Source organism: Ascaphus truei, unplaced genomic scaffold, assembly GCF_040206685.1.
Source record: "Ascaphus truei isolate aAscTru1 unplaced genomic scaffold, aAscTru1.hap1 HAP1_SCAFFOLD_781, whole genome shotgun sequence".
Lineage (NCBI taxonomy): Eukaryota > Metazoa > Chordata > Amphibia > Anura > Ascaphidae > Ascaphus > Ascaphus truei.
The window spans coordinates 151,966-167,862 of NW_027457116.1; the positions used below are offsets into that span (position 1 = coordinate 151,966).

General features: G+C 44.4%; 1 long non-coding RNA gene across 1 annotated transcript; it reads right to left on the reverse strand.

Moving 5' to 3' along the window:
• Positions 1-12,945, reverse strand: LOC142486208 (uncharacterized). Its single transcript, XR_012798867.1, has 2 exons — positions 12,896-12,945; positions 1-1,543 (listed from the first exon to the last, which is right to left on the reverse strand). It is a non-coding gene; the product is annotated as an uncharacterized LOC142486208 (long non-coding RNA).
• Positions 12,946-15,897: the final 2,952 nt, after the last annotated feature.

A 15,897-nucleotide genomic window follows, 5' to 3' on the forward strand; every position in this document is an offset into this window, starting at 1 on the left:
TGAATTAAAAGGTCTTTAATGGGTTAACAGTGAAGACATGTGCATACACTATGCATACATGTTGTGGTGCTTAAAAGGTATAAAACAATATGACACGATAACACAACGAACTAAACAGTATGTGATGTACTGAAGCAAACACAAAAAAGGACTCTCACACTAAACGAATATACAAAATCACTTGCCCAGCATCATCCGCTCAGAGCACTCCTGCACGATCTCCTCCTCCGTTTTTTGCTCCAACTGGCGCGTCCGGCAGCGGAACCGGAAAGGGGGATCTAAACCGGATGTCCTGCAGTGTGCTGGGTCCCTCTGTCAATGAGCTCCGGCAGGGAACTACGCGTTTCGCAATAAGCTTCGTCAGGTTCCTGCCGGATGCTCATTGTGTGCTGCATTTATAGGTGCCCCCATTAGTTTAATTGGAGAAACACCTGGATTAAGGGCATGGTTTAAATTTAGACAGTTATATCTCTTTATAGGAGCTACCTTTGGAAGCCCCTAATGTCAGGGATAGTGAGATGTGCCTGTAAATATAAATAATGGGTTAGATAAGCATATATTAAAATTAGATAAGCATATATTAAAATAAATCAATACATTATAAAAACTACATTTTAAAAAATACTTAGAGATGATCATTGTATTTGTCCTTAGAAGCATTTTAAGTTTAATAAAAAACGGTGGAAATTGGAATTTGATTGGGGTATTTGTGTGATTTGGAATCTTTTAGTTCCTCCGTGTGCAGTATTTTTAAAACCATTCTCTGTTGGTTAAAATCTTTACATATGTAATACAATAGTGCCACCATGTGGCTGGATGTGAAAATTACCTCAACACTGTCATAACCTAATGGTAAAAGTTAAGCAATCTTGGTAGTGTGGCACACATCCCTTTAAAGTAACTTAAAAATGTGCCAGAGTGTATTACAGCAAAAAATATATTTATGTGACAAAAGTTATAACGAATTACATATTTGACGGAAAAAATATAATATTATTATTATCAAGATGGTTAAAAAACCTTACTGTTTATAGCCACTACATCTGACATAAGGGTAGAACAACCTAGGCACCCAAAATCTTGGTTTCCTCATTCAGCTATCTAAAATGTACCACTCAATATCTCCGTGTTAGTTAAAAGATATTTCAAATGCTGCCACCAAGTGGCCGCATATCGAAATTGCTACTTCAAAACCCTAATATTATCTCTACCACACTGTGGATAGTGCGGTATTCAGTTAAGTGTAGAGTTCTTGTTTAAAATATATTGCAAAAGTATATTCCAGTGGATGACGAGAGTATATCAAATATGCATGAGCATGGGTTTACACAGACATTTGATATTAGAAAAATACTTGTATAGGTGATTTCGACGCGGAGCTCTCATGTGGTGAAAAAGTTCAAAATGTTCAAAACGTATAGTCCAGATTCTTCATAACTCCTTTCTAACTTCAATTCATGTTGCAGAGGTTGTCGCGATGGTATGCATCATTTCTGGTCCTCAAGGGTTGGTTCGAGGTAGATTCATATTTGGGACGTGCGCCCTATTGGAGATTGGAGAGGAAGTGGATCAGTGTGTGTTAAAACAAAGAGGTAGATGTAAATGAAATTTAATAAAATAAAATAGTAGATGTTATAGAATAGTAGATGTTTATAAAATATTAAAAAATAAAAGTTGTTTAAAAATTGTTTACAAATGGGGGATTTGGAGCAGATTGATGGGTGTTCAGAGAAAGGCTGCAATGTCTATCTCTACATTGAGGCCTGTGGGTACCAGGCTTTTCAATTTGTAGATCCAAAACGTTTCTTTTCTTGATAGAGATGTCAGTCTGTCGCCTCCCCTCCAATGTGGGGGGACTACTTCAATGCCCCTAAATTCAAGGCCCGACGGATCTCCTTGGTGATGTAGTGCGAAATGCTTAGAGACACTATGTGTCATTAGTTTCCGTCTGATATTCCCTTATATTCCCGTATATTCGTTTAGTGTGAGAGTCCTTTTTTGTGTTTGCTTCAGTACATCACATTGTGTTATCGTGTCATATATTGTTTTATACCTTTTAAGCACCACAACATGTATGCATAGTGTATGCACATGTCTTCACGGTTAACCCATTAAAGACCTTTTAATTCATTTTGACTTTTGGTTTGCACATTTCTTTTTGGTCATTTGGGATACGGGGAGAGGAGACACTCACACACCACACCCATCGGGGGACAACTCTGCTGAAACAACAGGACACCATCCATACAGGACATTACCCTCTGAGGGCAAGGACTCACATCAGGCCGTGTGAGTTTAATGTATATCTGAGACTCCAGTATATGAGTCTGTATTTACCCACACCAGTCAGCGTTGAGGGAGAGAAACCACACAAGCCCGTGTGAGTCACTGGATCCATATATTCTATGCATTCTGTGATTAGTTAGTGGGAACCCACCATCCATCCCACAACCGTCCACTCCTACCCCACCCCTCTACTCCCCCTTCCCACTCCCCCCCTCCCCTTTTTTTCCCCCCAATCCCCCAATGTGGACATGATACACTAATATCGTGTTTTATTCTTTTATTCTTGTCTTAATACTGCATCCGGATCCACTATATCCGTGAAGTCCACGAGGTTCGCGCTGACCATCTTCACACCACTACTGCCACGCTGAGAAGGACACGGGATTCCCTTCTCCAAGGTCAAGCAGCAACCACAAAATCAACTAAAAGGGCCAGTATATGTTTTTCTACACACCCCTTTTGCACCACAAACACCAAAATCATATTTTATATTTTATCATTTTTTAACAGAGTAAGGCGTTACAACAACTTTTTAAGCCACAAAATTTAGGGAGCGCCCCAGTCCAAATAACCTCCAGACTTCTCTAATCCCATCCTGGTGGCAGCACCCCACATTAGAAATCTCAACATGGAAGTAGCAACCATAGAGATAGAAGATATGGTCGAAATCAAGGAGAGTGTTTTCACAAAAAGAATTTTTAGAAGTAACAACATAGAGAACAAAATGAGAGAAATTGAGTCAGCGGAAATGGGAGACTTAGAAACAATAAATAATGAATTCGATAAACTAGAGAATTTACTTAAGAAGGAGACCAAAAAGGTCTGGGACAAAGTCTACCTAGAAAAATACATTGACAACAAAAGTATTCCTAGGGGTTTACGGTTTGATAAAAAATCATCCTTTGAATTAGCAGATGTAGAATACAATGTACAATGGGAGGAAGCTATGGATGCCTGTTCATTCACTTTAATGAAACTTATCATTAAACACCATACAAAGACACTAATAGAAATTGACCGAGAAGTCACACTAATTCAGAAAAGATTAGAAACCTCTATAGATAATCCCACCTTCATAAGTAGGGACAGAAAACTAGCGGATGAAATAGACGCCATAGAAAAAAACCTGATAGAGTCAAAGAACAAAAAATTCAGACGAGACGAGGAAGATTATGTAGTGGGGTCAAACCCCAAATGGCAACGGATCTCACTAGTCCCACCTAGCACCCCAAGGGATAGGAAAATGTTCGAATATAGGAGTAGAGAAGATAGTAATAAAAACCAGAATTCAAGATCCAACACATTAAGCTATCCAACGAATCCAGAGAGGCATAAGAACTATCCCAAATATGAAAACAATAAGAATGTATCATTTAATAAAGAGGCTAGACAAATTCCACCAAGAAGGCAGGAGGCGGGTGCCCTAGAAACCCCTAGAGAGAATAAAGAAACTAAAACGCACACTATTGAAGACACAGGAAGCCACAAAAGGGACGAGGCAAAGAAAAATGATAGAGACAGAGAAGAACATTGGCAGGACAATAAATACTATTCTAAAGCAAAAGAGTATCACGAAAGGTATCACACTGCTAAGCCAACAACATATAACTACAGAACTAGATCACCACTTGAACGTGATAGCAGGTATGAGAAAGAAAGGAGCAGAGATAGGGACCACAGATCACCTTACAAACACTATGGGTCAAATCGGGAATACAGAGAGAGACGCTATGAGAGAGAAGAAAGCCAAAGGAGACACTACCGGTCACCCCACAAACAATATAGGGACCAAAGCCCAAGACGGGAACGCAAATCACCTTACAGGGAACAGAGGCAAACATACAGAGAAAGACATGATAAGGAGCAAGGTCACGTGAGAGAACAACGATCACCCAGACCACATACAGGTCATTTTTTAGAACAGGCCCAAGTAGCAAAACCACCACCAATAGCCACCCAGAATCGCACTCTAGTGGTAGAAGAACAGAAAGAAATAGAAACACCAAACACAAAACTCAGAAAAAGACCACACGAGGAAAGCGGGGAGGAAGAAGGACACAGGAAAAGAGCAGCGATGTAAACAATACTGTATATTTAATCTAAGTAAAAAAGAACTCAACATAGATGAATGTAAGCTTATAAAAAAGGGGCTGAATTTCGCGCCAGTTGCTAAGGCGAATAGTTTTAATCTGTATATAGACGCACACAAATACATCAGACAGCTTACGCTTAAAAAAAAAATTCTTTCCAAAGACGCACAAACTAGGGAGATAGTAAGTAATGATACGAACATAAACATAGAGAGTGATTTTAAACATTCAAATCTTAAAAACAAGTCCAAATTCTATCCTAGCTGGGCAAAAGGCCATAATCTAGAAGTGTTCCACCAAAAAATCCAGGAAGACTTTGACAAACTGACCTCAGGTACGACAAAGATAACGAAGAACAATTTAACACTAAAAGAGAAAATCGCTTTGCAAAACTTAGAGAAAGATAAGGATATCATATTCAAACAAGCAGACAAAGGGGGGGGGGGGTTGTCATTATGGACACTGAATATTATAAGGGAGAAGCAGAGAGGATATTATCTGACGACATCACCTATGCACGTCTTAAGACGAATCCGCATAAAGAATTCTGTATAGAATTCCTCACCCTACTAGACAAAGGCAGTACAACAGGAGTCCTAAATGAAAAAGAATACGACTATTTAAATATAAAATTCCCAGTTATGCCGATATTTTATTTTTTACCCAAAATACATAAGGATATTAAAGCACCACCAGGGAGACCCATCATCTCTGGGATAGGCTCACTCACGTCGCGACTATCGGAATATATAGATGGTTTTCTACAACCATATGTTGCGGAGATGCGGTCCTATCTAAGAGATACCACGCAAATTCTTAATGTATTAGAACAGGTAATTTGGCAAGATGACTACAAAATCTGCACTTGTGATGTAACTTCATTATACACATCCATAAAACACGACGATGGAATTGAAGCCATCAATAGGACATTAACAAAAGACCCAACTGTTAAAATAGAACAAAGACGCTTCATTTTAGAAAGTATCAATTTTATTCTGAAGCATAACCTTTTTAAATTTGATGGAACATATTTCCTACAAAAATGTGGCACAGCGATGAGTACGAAATTCGCACCAAGTTATGCCAATCTGTTCATGGACAATTGGGAGACTGATACCATCTGGTCAGAGCATGAATTTGGTGCGGATCTCGTGCTATGGCGAAGATACATCGATGATGTGTTTTTCATCTGGAAAGGTAGTAGTGAAAACTTGAACCATTTCTTAAACTATATTAATACTAATGAGAGGAACTTGGCTTTTACAACTTGCATAGGAAATAACACGGTAGACTTCTTAGACCTTACTATTTACATAGAAGACACCAAACTAAAGACTAAAACTTTCTTCAAAAAAGTGGACTGTAACAACTACCTACTTAACACTAGCTGCCACCACAAAAAATGGTTAAAGAACATACCCCCAGGACAGTTTCGTCGAATTAGGAGAAACTGTAGCGATGACCATATTTATAGGGAACAATCCAATATTCTTAAGAAGCGTTTCATTGCTAAAAACTATGATAACGATAAGATGGATATAGCAATAAGAGAAAAGTAGGGGAGCTCGAACGTAGTGAAATCCTTAAAACTAATCCACCTAAGCCCAAAGAAGAGTTCAGCATCGCTTTCTTAACACAGTTTAGTCAGGATGCAGGAAGCATACAACAGATCCTGAATAAACACTGGCATCTCCTACAGGGAGACCCCACCCTGAAAGAGTACCTCCCAGAAAAACCGAAAGTCATCTATAAAAGGGCAGATAACATCAAAAGAAAGTTAGCACCAAGCCTCTTTAGAATGGAGAATAGAACAACAGGCCAGGACTCAAACTGGCTACAAACAGCCAAAGGTTTCCATAGATGTAATACATGCAAAGCATGCAAACAGGGAAGTAAGGAAACAATTCAGTTCAGCTCTAATACAACAGGAGAACAGTTCAAAACCGGCAGCTTCATTAATTGCAAATCAGAATTCGTAGTCTACCTTTTAAACTGCCCCTGTGGACTCTAATATGTAGGGCGCACCAGTCGACCCCTGCGGGTGCGTATTTTGGAACACCTAGGGAATATCAGACGGAAACTAATGACACATAGTGTCTCTAAGCATTTCGCACTACATCACCAAGGAGATCCGTCGGGCCTTGAATTTAGGGGCATTGAAGTAGTCCCCCCACATTGGAGGGGAGGCGACAGACTGACATCTCTATCAAGAAAAGAAACGTTTTGGATCTACAAATTGAAAAGCCTGGTACCCACAGGCCTCAATGTAGAGATAGACATTGCAGCCTTTCTCTGAACACCCATCAATCTGCTCCAAATCCCCCATTTTTAAACAATTTTTAAACAACTTTTATTTTTTAATATTTTATAAACATCTACTATTCTATAACATCTACTATTTTATTTTATTAAATTTCATTTACATCTACCTCTTTGTTTTAACACACACTGATCCACTTCCTCTCCAATCTCCAATAGGGCGCACGTCCCAAATATGAATCTACCTCGAACCAACCCTTGAGGACCAGAAATGATGCATACCATCGCGACAACCTCTGCAACATGAATTGAAGTTAGAAAGGAGTTATGAAGAATCTGGACTATACGTTTTGAACATTTTCACCACATGAGAGCTCCGCGTCGAAATCACCTATACAAGTATTTTTCTAATATCAAATGTCTGTGTAAACCCATGCTCATGCATATTTGATATACTCTCGTCATCCGCTGGAATATACTTTTGCAATATATTTTAAACAATGACTCTACACTTAACTGAATACCGCACTATCCACAGTGTGGTAGAGATAATATTAGGGTTTTGAAGTAGCAATTTCGATATGCGGCCACTTGGTGGCAGCATTGTATTACAAATGAAATATCTTTTAACTAACACGGAGATATTGAGTGGTACATTTTAGATAGCTGAATGAGGAAACCAAGATTTTGGGTGCCTAGGTTGTTCTACCCTTATGTCAGATGTAGTGGCTATAAACAGTAAGGTTTTTTAACCATCTTGATAATAATAATATTATATTTTTTCCGTCAAATATGTAATTCGTTATAACTTTTGTCACATAAATATATTTTTTGCTGTAATACACTCTGGCACATTTTTAAGTTACTTTAAAGGGATGTGTGCCACACTACCAAGATTGCTTAACTTTTACCATTAGGTTATGACAGTGTTGAGGTAATTTTCACATCCAGCCACATGGTGGCACTATTGTATTACATATGTAAAGATTTTAACCAACAGAGAATGGTTTTAAAAATACTGCACACGGAGGAACTAAAAGATTCCAAATCACACAAATACCCCAATCAAATTCCAATTTCCACCGTTTTTTATTAAACTTAAAATGCTTCTAAGGACAAATACAATGATCATCTCTAAGTATTTTTTAAAATGTAGTTTTTATAATGTATTGATTTATTTTAATATATGCTTATCTAATTTTAATATATGCTTATCTAACCCATTATTTATATTTACAGGCACATCTCACTATCCCTGACATTAGGGGCTACCAAAGGTAGCTCCTATAAAGAGATATAACCGTCTAAATTTAAACCATGCCCTTAATCCAGGTGTTTCTCCAATTAAACTAATGGGGGCACCTATAAATGCAGCACACAATGAGCATCCGGCAGGAACCTGACGAAGCTTATTGCGAAACGCGTAGTTCCCTGCCGGAGCTCATTGACAGAGGGACCCAGCACACTGCAGGACATCCGGTTCAGATCCCCCTTTCCGGTTCCGCTGCCGGACGCGCCAGTTGGAGCAAAAAACGGAGGAGGAGATCGTGCAGGAGTGCTCTGAGCGGATGATGCTGGGCAAGTGATTTTGTATATTCGTTTAGTGTGAGAGTCCTTTTTTGTGTTTGCTTCAGTACATCACATACTGTTTAGTTCATTGTGTTATCGTGTCATATATTGTTTTATACCTTTTAAGCACCACAACATGTATGCATAGTGTATGCACATGTCTTCACTGTTAACCCATTAAAGACCTTTTAATTAATTTTGACTTTTGGTTTGCACATTGCTTTTTGGTCATTTGGGATACGGGGAGAGGAGACACTCACACACCACACCCATCGGGGGACAACTCTGCTGAAACAACAGGACACCATCCATACAGGACATTACCCTCTGAGGGCAAGGACTCACATCAGGCCGTGTGAGTTTAATGTATATCTGAGACTCCAGTATATGAGTCTGTATTTACCCACACCAGTCAGCGTTGAGGGAGAGACACCACACAAGCCCGTGTGAGTCACTGGATCCATATATTCTATGTATTCTGTGATTAGTTAGTGGGAACCCACCATCCATCCCACCACCGTCCACTCCTACCCCACCCCCCTACTCCCCCTTCCCACTCCCCCCCTCCCCTTTTTTTCCCCCCAATCCCCCAATGTGGACATGATACACTAATATCGTGTTTTATTCTTTTATTCTTGTCTTAATACTGCATCCGGATTCACTATATCCGTGAGGTCCACGAGGTTCGCGCTGACCATCTTCACACCACTACTGCCACGCTGAGAAGGACACGGGATTCCCTTCTCCAAGGTCAAGCAGCAACCACAAAATCAACTAAAAGGGCCAGTATATGTTTTTCTACACACCCTTTTGCACCACAAACACCAAAATCATATTTTATATTTTATCATTTTTTAACAGAGTAAGGCGTTACAACAACTTTTTAAGCCACAAAATTTAGGGAGCGCCCCAGTCCAAATAACCTCCGTGACGGGGTGACTGACTGGGGTGACACACACACACACACTCTCCCATGCATGCATGCACACACATACACACACTCTCCCATGCATGCACATGCACACACACACACACACACACACACACACACACACACACACACACACACACACGACAGGGGGTAGAAGAGGAAAGGCCGCACGACCGAGCACCACCACTGACCCGCTCGCTCCCCCCCCCCCCGCGACCATCTCCCGCCCTGCGCGGACAGCCACGGGACAGTGGAGAAGCGGAGACAAAGTAGGTAAGGGGGGAAAACCCCCGCTACCATCTCCAGCCCCGCGCGGGGATCAGGCGAAGCGGCGCGGGAAGCCGGGGTAAGCGGGGAACACCCCCACTACCATCACCCGCCCCCCAAGGGTATCGCGGGAAGCCGGGGTAAGTGGGGAAGCCCCCCACTAACATCACCCGCCCCCCAAGGGTATCGCGGGGAACATCCCCACTACCATCACCAGCCCCGCGCGGGTATCGCGGGAAGCCGGGGAACACCCACTACCATCACCCAGGGATCGGGGGAGGCCGGGGGGGGGGGGGGGGGGAGAAGGGGGGGGGACACCTCTGCCCCGCGCGGGAAGCTGGGGTAAGCGGGGGCCGGGGAGAGAAGGGGGAACACCCACGCTACCATATCCAGCCACGCGCGGGGTATCGGGGGTTGGGGGGAGAAAGGGGGAACTGCAGGAGGCAGGGAAGGAGCAGAGGGGATGGAGGATTGGAGAGTACTTACGCTCGTACTCTCCAACAGATCTCCGGCCAGAAAAAATGGCCATACGTTGGGGGCCGGCTCATATAGAGCCTGGCCGCGCGCCCACAAAGCCTGGGAGCGCGCGCCAATCAGCAGTCAGGTAGGGGGAGTTTTTTTTTTTTTTTTGTTTCAGGCAGCTAGAGCGGGAAAATTTCAGCGCGAGCAGGGAAATTTAAAAAAATAAACACGTGTGCTGCTTGGGCCAATATTTACTCGCCCAGGGGTTAAATCCACCCGCCCCGGGCGTGTAAATGTATAGGATTGTCGAACACTGTATATATATATATATATATATGTGTGTGTGCGTGTGCGTGTGTGTGTGCTTGTGTGTGTGTGTATGTGTGTGTGTGTATGTGTGTGTGTGTATGTGTGTGTGCGTTTGTGTGTGTGTATGAGCAGAGCAGTGACGTCACCAGCTCCCCAAGCAGGAGCGCCGGGTGTCCTGGCTATTTCGCAAGCTCACGCGGGGAGTGCTGCGGGCAAGTTGAGCGCGCTTCAAAGTCTCTTTTTTTTCCACTCTTTCGCCAGCACACATAGTTTTTATTCTTGACAGTATTAGATTTTCACTTACGCACAATTATTTTTTCTTTGACCAGCAGTATTATCTCCAAACACGTGGGACAGCTATGGGGACATCCTTTGCCCCCTCCTACGCCAACTTGTTCATGGGTTGGTGGGAGATGTCCCACGTGTTTGGAGATTCCAATCCCTTCAGGCGTCATGTGGTGTTTTACAAACGCTACATTGACGACCTGATTTTGATCTGGAGTGGTGGGGAGGAAGACCTTTTGAGGTTCTTTGAATACCTGGCAGACAATACTCTCAACTTGAAATTTACTCACACATATAATAAAAACCACATTTACTTTCTAGATTTAAATTTATATGTGGATATGGAGTATAATATTCAATCAGACATCTATAGAAAGGAGAATGCCAGGAACTCATTACTTCATTATAACAGTTGTCACGCACGCCCTCTGGTTAAGGGCATTCCAAAGGGGCAGTTCCTGCGATTACGCCGTAACTGCTCCACATTGGAGGCCTTTATCCACAGGGCGAAAGAGATGAGGAGGAGGTTCCTGTCGAGGGGATACGATGGTGCAGACCTTGATCAGGCATATCAGCATGCACTGAATATGGATAGGAATACCCTCACCAACATAGCAGCCAACAGTACCCAGATAGATACACAGGCCGAGAACACAGAAGCGCCATTCTTTATTACAAACTATAGCGAACAAGCAAACTCAATTAAAACCATCATACGCAAACATTGGGCCACACTTTCACTAGACCCTTTACTAAATAAAATGGCATGTGTGGGACCCAAAATAGTGTTCCGTAGAGCAGCTACGCTAGGGAATCTTCTGTCACCCAGTTTGCTGAAAACTACTAATACTAACCAGAATAAACTGTCTTTCTTTCCAAAATTGATTGGATCATTTAAATGTGGGCACTGTAAGATTTGTCCCAAAATGAAGAAAGTTAAACATTTCACTGATAAACTTGAAACACGGAAATATCAGATAAAAACCTTTATGTCATGTCAGACCAATTATGTCATATACTTGTTACAATGCGGATGTAAAAAAACAGTATGTGGGGCTTACCAGTAGAGCCTTAAAAATTCGCATTCTAGAACACTTAAGGCTCATCAAGAATTCAGACATGACACATCCGGTCCCAATCCACTTTAACAACTGTCCATTGGGTTCTGTGGACAATTTCAGTTGTTGCGCTATAGAACATGTAGTCCTCCCCCCTCGGGGAGGGGATAGAATCAAGCTCCCACACCAAAGGGAGGCGCACTGGATCCACACATTAAACACATTACAACCCAGTGGACTTAATGTGGATTGGGATCTACGATGTTTTCTTTAAGAGATATATAAGAGTGTTATACGTGGAATGCAGATATGTACATATTATGGTCTTCTTTAGAACAGAACGTCTATTGTGTATTTCTGATTTATTCTCTGCACTGTCCCTCCCTTAGCCTTTCCCCCCTCCCCCCTCCCCTCTCTCTTTCCCTCCCTCACACTTCTCATCCCCCCCCCCTTCCATACCTCCCCCCCTCCTCTTTTCCCCCCCTTCTCTCCCCCCCCCCCTTTTACCCTTGTTTCTCTCCCTTTCCCACCTACCTTCCCTTGATTCACTGGTCTATAAGTCACAAATATGTCTAAATAAAGCATTAGGAAGCCCCTATATGTATGACTGACTAATCGGTATATAACTTGGGTTATTGTGAATCTAGTGTTGAGTATATTCCACTTGCAGTGTTTGCAACAGCTTTTTATGTTTATTCATATACCTGGAATGTGCTGCCAAATAGTCTTATCATTTTGCTACTGTGTATGTCTGAATATATAATTTAGATGCTCTCTGTGCATATAATATGTTTATAGTGAGCTGCACAGACATTAAATACTTTAAATAGCATGATATTAGCTAACAGGCATATAGCACTGAAGGGGTTAAAGTTTTAATGCCGCTTTCGCGGGCTTTTAGGTATTTAAGAGGCTGTCACCACTTCTCCCCACTCCAAGACGAAGCCCTCTGCGTAAGGGTGAAACGCGTTGAGGGGGAGATGCTGGTGTAGCCCTGGTGTGTGTCAAATAAAGTTATGTTGAACTAGTCATCCGGGAGCCTTTCATTGGACATGCGCAGTTGCGCCGCACTTCTATCCATTTTCTTTTTTTTAAAGCCTGGGTGAAAACTAAACTCGGCAAGCACAGCGCGGTCAGCACGCTCAGCGCTAGCGTGGCCGCAGCCTAAGTGATGAGTAAAATACTTTCCCGCAGCTCCTGCGCTGACTCGCTTGCTACATACAGTTGCTTGCTTGCTGGATAGCGCAGTTGTGGGGATAATAATGCCGCGGCCGTGGGTTTGATCCCCACACCGGCCATTCTGCAGCTTTCTTTGCATTTGTTCTGTGTTTTATAAAAGATTATGAGGATGTAAAAGTTTAAATTGATAAACATACCATGAATCGCTCCCTAGGGTCGTCTCAATCAGCGCTGCTCCCTTCCCCCCGTTACCACATGAGAACGCTGGGAAATTAAGGGATTTATAGCAGTATAGTGAAATATTAGGAACATTTTGTATGGAGCAGAATAATTAGCACAGGGAAAATAACAAGAAAATAAAGTCCATCATAAGCACAATTATTCACATATTTAATCTACATTCTTAGGCCGCGCTTATAGTACTGGCGACGTCGGCCGAAAACAGAAGCATTGCTGCCGCGCGTGCACTTATAGTGACATTGTCACGTGAACAAATCAAATTGCCGGAATCCCGCACTGCCACCGCCCGGCGAAACATATCTTTCGCCGGTGGCGACGGCGTCGTCACCCGTCGTGTCGCCATCGACGGCACTATAGGCACAGCCTTAATCATTTTTTCTCTCCCTTACTGAGCCTCTCTCTCCCCATCACTGTGCCTCTCCCGCTCCCCCCTCCTGTCCACTGTCCGTCCCCCCCCTCTCCTCTCCCCCCCCCCCCCCTCATAGCTGGAAATTTAGCTCACGTGCAACGCCGGGTCTACACACACACACACACACACACACACACACACACACACACACACACAACACACACACACACACACACACACACACACACACACACACACACACACACACACACACACACACACACACACACACACACACACACACACACACACACACACACACGACATTGTTTATTCAGTTCTTATCCCTTAACCAGCTTCTTCACTAGTAGTTTGGTTCCAGTTCTTATATTTCTCATTATGGGCTTTTAAATGTCTGTTACATTGTATATATATACATGTGCGCTAGCGTCCTTTGTTGCCATGGTAACAAGTATGATACACATGTGGTCCCGTGGCAACGACGCTCGTTATGAGGGGCAGACCTTGCGTGACACGTGATGTCACAACCCGGAAGCACCGGCAACCAGATACGCGTGGTCTTACCGGCTAATTTGAGACCTCCACACAACTGGAACGGGGTCTGCTTAATAGCGTTTTGGCGCCAAGTGGGTGGGGGCGAATGTCAGTGTTACATAAATGTCTGTCTGTTATATTTGTGTAACACTGAGGGGCGATGAGACGGAAGGGCTGCCGCCCGGAAACGTTATTTGTTCCTTTCTGTCTGTAAATATACACTACGGCACGTAATATAGTGGGGCGCGCTTGCTCCGGCGTGCGCGCGGTGGCACTTATATATGGCTGTGGTTAGCCAGCCGTTCTATTACTAGGTAAAACACTTTCCCGCAGCTCCTGCGCTGACTCGCTTGCTACATACAGTTGCTTGCTGGATAGCGCAGTTGTGGGGATAATAATGCCGCGGCCGTGGGTTTGATCCCCACACCGGCCCATTCTGCCAGCTTTCTTTGCATTTGTTCTGTGTTTTATAAAAGGTTACGAGGATGTAAAAGTTTAAATTGATAAACATACCATGAATCGCTCCCTAGAGTCGTCTCAATCAGCGCTGCTCCCTTCCCCCGTTACCTCACACGAGAACGCTGGGAAATTAAGGGATTTATCTCAGTATAGTGAAATATTAGGAACATTTTGTATGGAGTAGAATAATTAGCACAGGGAAAATAACAGGAAAATAAAGCCCATCATAAGCACAATTTTTCAAATATTTAATCTACATTCTTAGGCCGCGCATATAGTACTGGCGACGTCGGCCGCGAAAACAGAAGCATTGCCGCCACGTGCACTTATAGTGCCCGCTACGGCGACAAAGCGACGTCGCCGTTGCGGAAACTGGTAGCCAGCAAAATTAGATTTTTCAAGGGCCGTCACGTCACGTCACTTGAACAAATCAAATTGCCGGAATCCCGCACTGCCGCCGCCCGGCGAAACATAACTTTTGCCGGTGGCGACGGCGTCGTCACCCGTCGTGTCGCCATCGACCGGCACTATAGGAACAGCCTTAATCATTTCTTCTCTCCCTTACTGTGCCTCTCTCCCCCTCACTGTGCCTCTCTCTCCCCATCACTGTGCCTCTCTCTCCCATCACTGTGCCTCTCTCTCCCCATCACTGTGCCTCTCTCTCCCCTCACTGTGCCTCTCCCGCTCGCCTCACTGTGCCTCTCCCCCTCCCCTCACTGTGCCTCCCCCCGTCCCCTAACTGTGCCTCTCCCATCCCTCTCCCCCTCCCCTCACTGTGCCTCTTTTTCCCCCTCCCCTCACTGCGCACGCTCTTCCCCCCTCCCCTCACTGCGCCTCCTCTCCCCCCTACCCTCACTGCCTCTATACCCCTTGCCCCCACTCCCCTCACTGTGCCTCTCCCCCTCCCCTTGCTGCGCCTCTCTCCCCCTCCCCTCACTGTGCCTCTCTCCTCCCTCCCCTCACTGTGCCTCTCACCCCTTCCCCTGACTGTGCCTCTATCCCCCCCTGACTGTGCCTCTATCCCCCCCTCACTGTGCCTCTATCCCCCCCTCACTGTGCCTCTATCCCCCCCTCACTGTGCCTCTCTCCTCCCTTCCCTCACTGTGCCTCTCTTCTCCCTCCCCTCACCCCCTCCCCCTCACTGTGCCTCTCACCCCCCTCCCCTCACTGTGCCTCTCCCCCCCTCACTGTGCCTCTCCCCCCTCCCCTCACTGTGCCTTTCCTCCTTCCCTCACTGTGCCTCTCTCCTCCTTCCCTCAATGTGCCTCCTTCCTTCCCTCCCCCTCCCCTCACTGTGCCTCTCTCCTCCCCTTCCCTCACTGAGCCTCTCTCCTCCCTTCCCTCACTGAGCCTCTCTCTCTCCTCCATCCCTCACTGTGCCTCTTCTCCCCCTCCCCTCACTGTGCCTCTCCCCCTTTCCTCACTCTCCCCTCCTTTCACTGTGCCTCTCTCCCCCTCACTGTGCCTCTCTCCCCTCTCCCCTCACTGTGCCTCGCTCCCCTCTCCCTGTGCCTCTCCCCCTCCCCGTGCTTCTCTCCCTCAACTCACTGTGCCTCTTTCCCCTCCCCTCCCTCACTGTGCCTCTCTCCCCCTCCT